A 9,196-nucleotide genomic window follows, 5' to 3' on the forward strand; every position below is an offset into this window, starting at 1 on the left:
TAAGCCCCCCCCCCCGACCCCCAGCAGGAGCTTAGGCGGCAAAGCTGTGGGGTATGTAATGAGTCTGTGAGATAAAAGGGGACAGCGCAGTATGTGGGGGGCAGGGCATGGAGAGAACTCCAGGAGTCCTGGCTCTCAGCCCCCTGCTCTAACCCACCAGCCCCCACTCCACCAGAGCGCGGGGAGAGAACCCAGGAGTCCTGGCCCCTGGCCCCCCCTGCTCTAACCCACCAGCCCCCACTGCCCCCTCCAGAGCCGGGAGAGAACCCAGGAGTCCTGGCTCCCAGTCCCCCTGCTCTGACCCACCAGCCCCCACTCCCCTCCCAGAGCGGGGAGAGGAACCCGGAGTCCTGGCTCCCAGCCCCCTCCTGCTCCTGCCTCCAGTGGTAATACTGAACTGTCAATCAATTCATCTTGATTCCCCAATCAGCAAGTCACAAGGCAGCTGTAACCGACCCATCAATGACCAGCTGGAGCCAACCGCAGCGCCCCCCCCCCGCCCGCCGCCCCTCACTCCCGACCTGCAGCCCCTGGGCTCATTTCCTGCTTCTGGGCTGGGGCTCTCTGGTTCTGCTCGCCGCCTGTGCGGGGGGGTCGGAGGAGTCCTGTGGCGCCTGGGGTCACCACCCCCCCGACCCCCCCCCCCCCCCCCCCCCCCCCCCAACCCCCCCCCCCCCCCCCCCCCCCCCCCCCCCCCCCCCCCGCCTGTGATGTGGGGTCTGTGAGGCTTGGTGGGAGCCGGGAGGGCGTGCCCGGGTCATGCCAGCACCCAGGCCCTTGGGAGTGGGGTGGAGGGCTGATCTCGTTGGGGGGTGTCCATGCAGCGGGAGAACGCCCGGGTTTTACTCGCTGCCCAAAACGGGCTCTGATAGGGCCCTGGGCGAGAGCGGGCCCACAGGCCTGAACAGGGCAGGGGGCGTGGGGCTCCAGGTGGGGGGGGGCTCCAGAACCCAGAAAAATGGGGATCGATTCCCCCTAACGTTTTTCAGGGCCCACACACACACATATGCTCAGGAATGCCTCCCCTCCCACCGCCCAAGTCTGGGCAGAGCTGGGGATACAGGAGTGTGGAGAGCGGGAACCTGGATACCATGCCCCCCCACAAAACACGGTCCTTGATTCTGAGCTGCACCCCGATCCTTCTGGCACCTCCGGGGTTCCAGCAGGCGACGCCCCAAATATCCCTGTTTCCAGTGCATGGGGGGGTCCGGATTCGGTCCCAGGCCAGCCAGGCAGGCGGGAGGGGGCTGAGTGGATCCCGCCCGAGGGGGCTGCAGTTGTGTGAGGTGTGGGGAGAAGGGGAGTTAGAGGGGGTCTGAGCCCCCATACACCCCCCTGGACAGAACTTCCAGAACTGGGGACAGCCCAGGGAGCTCCTGGACTCAAACTGCCCCCATAGAGCCCCCCAACACCTCAGACCCCAAGCTCCTGCTTTAACTGTGGTGGCGCGGGGGCACCGAGGGTTCTAGACTCCAAGTGGCCGACTGAGACAGATGGGACAGATCTGGCGGGTTAAATGTCATGGATTACCCAGCCAGCTGCTCCCCAGAACTGTCCCATGGATACTGGGGGGGGGCAGTCTCTGTTCCTGGGGGTGGGGAAGGGGCTGGCTTGTGATTTCCTGCAGGGGGGGGTTCCCCTTAGCTCCCCCTCCCCATCTGCACACACCCCACCCCGGGGGAGCTGAATACAGTAGGAGATGGGGGATAGGGCATGTGAAAACGGGGGAGTCCCTGTCCCCACGGCAAGGGGGGGCCACGCCGGGCCCTGGTAAATCCGGCTGCGGGTCGGCACCAGCAGATTCGAGCGTGCGAAGCCGCAGCGGCTGAGTGAGCCAGAGTGTGAACAGCACAAATCAGACCCTTCCCTCCCCCCCCGGCCCCCCCGGGGCTCCCAGAGAGCTGGGGAGAGGGGGCCCCCCAGGGGCAGTGGGGGGGCTGGAGGCCATGCCGTGGGGGCGCCCAGCGGGGCAGGGGGGGCCATGGGGCGCGGGAGACAAAGCGGCCGTTTGCAAAGCGCCCGAGCCTGCCAAGTGGCTCGGAGTTGGCACCGTGACAAAGTCAGCCAGGGACGTTCGTGTTGGCGCGGGCCGGAGCCCTAGAAAGGGGAATTTTTCCCCCGCCCCCCGCAGGGCCGATCGCCCCCAAACTTCACACACGCCCAGGGGGGGCCCGGGGCCACGCCCGGGAATTTTGGCGGATTTTTCCCGCCCGCCCAAGGGGGTTTATTCAAGTGTAGAAAGTTGTGCAGGGGGAAAAAGACCGAACCTTCGCTGCTCACCCGGGCTCGGGTTTTTTTCCCCTCCCTCTCCACAATTGCACCGAAAGGGCTTGCGGCTCTTGGGGGGGGGCACCCGGGGAGGGATCCCCCCCTTTTCCAAGCGGGGGGCCGGGATCCCCCCTCCACCAAGCAGGGATGCAGCCCTGCCGGGGGGGCGGCTTTGGGAACGGGACCTGCCCCATGGCACCCAGGCTGGGGTAGGACCAGGCGGGGGGGCTGCTTTTCCCCCGGACGGATACCAATATTTTTTCGCATTGGATTTCTTTGTCCTGGGGCGCCCGGCGGGCGAATCCGCCCCCTCCAGCTCCCCGAATATTTGTCAGGCTTAAGGAAGGAGCTTGCACAAACCCAGGCCCTGGCCTGGCGGCAGGTAAGTGGGGGGGCAGGGGGCAGCGGGGGGCTGGGGGTCCCCGCCTGGTGCAGCCCAAGCTGGGGGAACGTCCTGCTTTGCTCGCAGGGTGGGCGCCAGTGAGTTCCCGGCTGTGTTGCTCACTGGGCTTTGGGTGTGTGTATTTTTTTTTTTAATTTTATTTGCAAGGGGAGGGGAAAAAAACGTGAAAAAAAAGCCAGCCGTGGGGAAAGTCCTCAGCAACAAAACGATTTTTTGGTGGGGGGTGAACGGGAATCGAACAAAGGGGGGGGGGGGGGGGGGGGCGGAGGCGTCACAACGCGAATGGCTGGAAAAGACGGAGGATCGGCCCCCCGAAACGACAGTGAAAACCCAGAATCGAACCTCGGGAAACCTCCCGGAGCTGGGCCCCTGGCCCCCCCAGGATCGGCGCCCCCCAAAATGGCCCGGGGGAGGGCAGAGCGCGGCCGGGGGCACCCTGAGAGGCCCCGGAACCAGCCTCACCCCGAATGGCGACTGGAAAATCATCATCATTCATGGCAAAAACCCCACCAGAGCCGGGAGCCCCAAATCGTCCTGAGCCCCTGCCCAGCCTCCCCCTGCAATGTCCGAGACACCCCGAAAACCCACCCGGGCGGGGGGGGACGCGATTTGGTTCCCCTCTAGAACGACTCCTGCGCACCCCAAATATGGCGCTGACGCGTCTAACCCCCCCTCCCCAAGCATAGGGGGACCCCCTGTTTTCAGAGGCTGGAGGTTAAATGAGAGACGCTCCCCCCCGAAACTCCCCCCCAGATCACCCCGAAAAGCTCAGGAAGGATTGAAACCAACTGACTCCCCCCACACACACAATCTGGGGTGCGTTGGGGGGGCCGCGGCTTTGTCCAAATTCGCCATTTCTGCCTGCGTCACCCCCACGCCACCCCCCGGCCTGCCCCAGGGCGCGGCAGCTCCAGCCTGCACCCAGGGGGGCAGATCAGGGCAGGCAGGGGGAGCTTGCTGCCTAAAGCCCCCCCAGATTTACACTGGACTGCACCCCCCCATCAGCTCAGCTGGCCCCCGAAATCGTGGCTTTGGGGCACTGGTCCAGGTGGTGCTGGGCCGTGGGGCTGAATGAGTCAGGACTGCATGTGCCGGGGGTATGTGTGTGTGTGTGGGGGGGGACTCTGTGTGTTGTTTTCGCATGGGGGTACGTGGAGGGGGGGGTTGGTCCCATGCGTGTGCCGAGGTTGGGGGGCTCGCTAGCACCCCAGGTTTGGGGGGGTCGGTGTGGGGCTGGTCCCCCCACACACACACCCAGAACCAGTGAGCCAGGCTGTGAACCAGTTGTGGGGGGGGGAGGGAAGGTGGCATAGTTGGGAGGTGGGGATCCGCGACCCTCTCCCCAATTTATTACCCAGCTGGGGAGACGATGGGCAGGGGGGTCAATCTGTGGAGCAAATGACTTACGGAGGCGGGAGGGGTTGATGGAGGACATATGGGGGTCTCGACCTTCTCCCCAGCCGTTTAACCCCCAAACCTCTCCAGCTGGCTGGGGGGGAGTTTCTGTCCTTGTTTCGGGGGGGCGATCCCATGCAGATGGGGGGGGGGCGGGCGGGGTTCCATTCGGGCTCAATTTAATATGGGGAGCTTGACCCTAAGTAAACCGTATTTTTTCTCGGGGGGTTGTATGTCAGAGCCAGCTGCTGCCAGAGGCTTGCTGGGAAAAACAGACTCCATTTTCTTGGCTGGGGCCTGTCTCTCCATTTGGTTTGGGTGGGATCGCGCGAGGGCGGGTGGGGTAACGACCCGGCCAATAAATCTCCCCCATTTTAGAGCGCTTTGCGGGGCCAGCACCCAGATGAAGACCCCCCCCCATTCTAGCAATTGCCCCCCCCAGCTCCCTATGTGGTAGACAAAACGCCCCCTCCAATAAATCTGGTCTGCTCTGGATTCCCCCGCACAACCCGCCCACCCCGGAACCGGTTGCGTTTCTCTCGCTGCTGCAGACCCTCACATTACGCGGATGGGCAGACACCCCCCCTCCCGAGCCTGGACATGGGGCCCCCCGGATGCCCCCCGACCCCGTCTTCGCCCCAGCAGCACATCATGGTTTGTCTGAGGGTCTGGACACACAAACCATTTTGTGGTGTTACCCGCGGGCCGGGACCGCCAGCCACGGAGCAAACCCAGCTGCCCCTCCACTCCACGAACTCTGGCCGGGCTCCATCCCCCGGCCATCTATCCCGGGTCGGGCCTAGCCCTGCCCGTCCCGCTCCAGCAGCACAAAAATATTGGCAGCGTCCCACCTGCTGGCCGTATTTCCTTGCTGCATGCCCAGTGGGGCCGGGCCCCACGCGGCCAGAGCGGGTGGGGCAGCGACACGACCAGGGGGAAAGCAGAGAAGCCTGCGTGCGACTTCGTCCACTGCAGCCTGCGATGCAGCCACCTTGGGACAGGCCACGCGCGACCGATACCTCTCGCCCAGCGCTGAGTGCGCCCACTCTGGGGGCGGCCAGTTACCCGGACCCCTCGCCCGTGCTGAGATGTGCCCACCTCTGGGGCGGTGCGGCCAGTTCCCCGGGATCGCCCGCGACGATGCAGCCTCTGAGGGGGTGCGGCCAGTTACCGGGGACCCCTCTCCCGCCGCTGAGAGTGCGGCCACCTCTGGGGCGGGGCGGCGCAGCGGTACCCAGGGACCCCTCACGCGCGAGCGGCGGTTACCTCTGGGGTGAGGCGCCCAATGCTGCATGCCGGGAAGGATCCTCTACCGGCAGCACCCGCATGCTGCCCTGGGCTTTCTCCAAGGGCCCCCAGCAGTCAGCCCCGGTAGAGACGTCCCCCCTGCGGGCTCCCTTCGCCTCCCTCACCTAGACCCACGTTGGGGAGCCTTGAGGAGTTCTCCTGCCCAGTTTACCCCAACAGCCACCCACGCTCCCATGACAAAGCTGTGAGATTCGTACCACACCGCCCCGGTGCCTCAGTTTCTCCAAGTCACCCCTGGGGGCAGTGCAGGCAGATGAAGGAGCGAGCTGCAGCCACCCCCCTGGACAGAGCCATGGGCGCGCCTGCACACCCCGCCCGACGTGGCTGGAGAGCACCGGCCGGGCAGGGAGTGGCAGGGATATAGGGGGTTCACAGGGGCTGCCGGTTGGTGAGGATTCGGGGTGTGGGAGGCCAGGACTGGGGAGAGCTCCGCCACGGGCCCAACCGCGGTCCCGGCTGTGGAACTGGGCTTGGCCTGAGGAAGAGTGGGCCATGGGGGGGGGGCCCCAGGGCTGTGTCAAACCAGGGTGCAGCCCTCCAGCCGGTGCATCATGCCGCGTCTGGCATGGCTCCGATACCAACCCCAAATAGCCCTGCAGGCGCCCCCCCCAATCCCTCCACATCGGGGACCCAGCCCCCCAAAATATCCCAGCCCCCGGACAGGGGCACCCAGCCCCCCAAAATAACCCAGTTTGGCACCAGAGAGGGGCACCCAGCCCCCCAAGTAACCCAGCCCCTCGACAGGGGCAACCAGACCCCCAAAATAACCCACCCCTGGACAGGGGCACCCAAGCCCCCAAATAACCCAGCTCCCCAAAATATCCCAGCCCCTGGACAGGGGCACCCAGTCCCCCAAAATAACCCAGTCTGGCACCAGAGAGGGGCACCCAGCCCCCCAAAATATCCCAGCCCCCCAAATAACGCAGCCCCTGGACAGGGGCACCCAGCCCTCCAAATAACCCAGCCCCTGGACTGGGGCACTCAGCCCCCCAAATAACCCTGCCCCTGGACAGGGGCACCCAGCCCCCCAAAATAACTGTCCCCCACCAGAGAAGGGACCCCGGCCCCACAGCCGCTATCCCCTCCAGGGACCTGGGGACATCCGCCTTTGGGGTCTGGCTGCCCTGGGGGGCAGCTCTCACTCTGCCCGGGCCCCCTGCCCCACTCCCCCCAGCGCCTCCCCGACAATTACCAGACACCCCTGGGGGGGCAGGAGGGGGTTGTCACTTTTATTTAAAATGAAAAACAAACACAAGGCTGGGAAAACAGCTTGTAGGCGGGGGGGGCAAAGGAGGGGGGTCTGCCCAGTGGCACCTCCCATCAGCCCCTCCGTGGAGGGTGACTCCTCCCCACAGGGGCAGGGCTCAGGCGTGGGTCGGTCCGTGTGTGGCAGGGGGGCCGGGGGCTCAGCGGGACAGCAGGGGCAGGTCGCCAGGCGTGATCAGGAGCCCGGGGTCCAGGGTCAGACTGTCTGAGAGAGGGAGAGAGATCACAAGAGAGGCTGAGGCAGAGCCTGTGCCCAGGGGTGGGGCCTCACACAGACCCGGGGAGGGGGGGCGGGTTAGGGACCCCCTCCCTGCCCAGCCTGGCTAGTAGCCATCGACAGACAAGTCCTAGTTCCTCTTTGGCCCGTGGTATGGCCAGGGCCTTCACAACATCCTGCAGCGAGGAGTTCCCCCGGTTAACGGGACCGCCGGGGGGGGGGGCAGAACTTTCCTGGCTGCTGCCGCCCAGGGAGGGGCTTTTCCCGAGAACTTCCCCCTCCCCGGAGGCCCTCGAGGGGGAACAGCCCATCAACACCCCCCCACTTGTTGGGAGGATGTTTGCCAATGGAACAGGGGGAAAGGGCGGGGCCAGGCCCGAACCCCCATGTCTCCCTGGGGGGTCCACCCAGCCAGCCCCCCCGCCTCCAGCACACAGGGTGTGAGTCCACCCCCCCCCCCCCCCTCCCAAACCCGGGCCCCCGCCCCCCCCGCAATCCCGTTCCCCTGCGGGGGCTCCCTAACCCACCCGCCCCTCGCAGCAACCTCCTCCGCGGGGCCACCCCAAACCCAGCCCCGCCCCCGATCCCCTCCCACGGGGCCCCCCAAACCAACCCGCCCTTCGCACCCATCCAACCGGCCCCCCCCCTCCGCATTCCCTTCCCCCGCCAGGGGGGGGGGGGCGCCCCCAAAAACTCGCCCCGACGCCCGCATCCCCCTTCCCACGCACAGTGCCCCCACCCAGCCTCCGCCCCCCTGTCCCCCTCCCCCGCGGGCCCCCCCAACGGCCCGCCCCCCGCATCCCCTCCCACGGGGCCCAACCCAACCCCGCCCCCCTCGCAAGCCACTCCCCCCAACCCGCCCCCGGCCCGGCCATCCCCCTCTCCCACTGGGGCCCCCCAACGCCCCGACCCCCCGATCCCCCTACCTGTCGCAGGGCCCCCCAAACCCGGCCCTCCCCGCGCGACCCTCTACACATTTCCCTCCCCTGTGAGGGCCCCAACGCGAGCCCCCGCCCTCCCACGTTCCCTCCCCGTGCCCCCCAGGACCCCGGCCCGGCCTGGCCGGCCCGCCCTCCCGAACCTTGGTGCGACGCTGACGTCTCATGGCGCGGCCCTCGCTTCCTGGTCGCGCGCCCGCCCCGGGGTTCTCTGGCCGGCGCCGCCGCGCTCGCGGCCCCAGTGCTGTCCCCGCCCCTCCTGCTGCGCGCGTGCGGCCGGGGGGGATGGCGGGAAAGGGGGCGGCGGCGAATGGAATCCTAGGAACAGCACGACATGCGGTGGGCAGCGTTCGGGCGTGGGGCGGCTGGCCCGCGCTTAGTGTGACGCGGGCGTGACGAGCCGCTCTATGGTTTAACCCCTTCCTGCGCGGGCCAGTCTCGGCTCCGCCCCCAGGCTGCCCGGCCTTGCCCAGCCGCTGTTGCCATACCCCCTAGCCTCCCTTTGCCCCAAACCCTCTCGTCCTGCCCCCAACCCTGCCTGTCCACCACACGACCCCGCCGGCCCCACTTTCCCCCACACCTCCACCTGCTGCCCGGCCCCTTGCTGTACCCACGTCCTGCCCCCAAACCCTCTCGTCTGCCCCCCACCAGCCTGCTTCCAATCACCCGCAGCCCCCCATTTTTCCACCTGCTGCCAGCCCCCCGTGTTTACCCCCACCCTGCCCCGCCAACCCTCTTCCAGTCCTGCCCCCCAACCACCTTGCTGTCCCAACACGCCCGCCGCCCTCCACTCCCCCACACATTCCCTTGCTGCCGCCCCCCTCTGTACCCCACCCTGCCCCCCAAACCTCTCGTCTGCCCTCCCACCCTCTGTCCCCACACACCCCGCAGCCCCCCAACATCACTGCCTGCCCAGCCCCCTTGTTACCACCACCCGTGCCACCTCCAATACCTCTCGTCCCTGCCCCCCACCACCTGCTGTCCCCACCACCGCCACCCCCCAACCATCCACCTGGCTGCCCAGCCCCTTGTACCCCCCTGCCCCCCCAACCTCCTGACATGCCCAGACCCTCCACACCCACCCACAGCCATCCCCACCCGTTGCACTCCTGCCAGACCACCTGGCTCCCTTTCACCCACCACAGTGACGAGCTGCACAAAATATTAACAACCGGTTCCTCCTCTCACCCATGAGGGTCATGCCCATCCAACCTCCACATTCCTTGACACCCACCCCCAGGACACTTGCCACCCACTCCCCTTCCTGTCCCCTAACTCCCCTACCCACCCACCCTCCTCTTCATTCCTGATGGCCCCCGCGCGACCCCGCTGCCCATCCAACCACCCTTCTTTCTCTTGTTCACGATTGTCCCTGGATCCCTTCCCCTGACTGCCTCCCCC

At 67.0% G+C, this 9,196-nt stretch overlaps 1 long non-coding RNA gene across 1 annotated transcript in view; it reads right to left on the minus strand.

Annotated features, from left to right (window-relative positions):
* Positions 1-6,589: 6,589 nt before the first annotated feature.
* Positions 6,590-9,196, minus strand: part of LOC142047435 (uncharacterized) — a 7,843-nt gene continuing 5,236 nt past the window's right edge. The window contains exon 2 of the long non-coding RNA XR_012656698.1: positions 6,590-6,845. This is a non-coding gene — a long non-coding RNA (uncharacterized LOC142047435). The remainder of the gene's footprint in view (positions 6,846-9,196) is intronic.

The sequence above is a fragment of the Chelonoidis abingdonii genome, chromosome 11 (assembly GCF_003597395.2).
Source record: "Chelonoidis abingdonii isolate Lonesome George chromosome 11, CheloAbing_2.0, whole genome shotgun sequence".
Lineage (NCBI taxonomy): Eukaryota > Metazoa > Chordata > Testudines > Testudinidae > Chelonoidis > Chelonoidis abingdonii.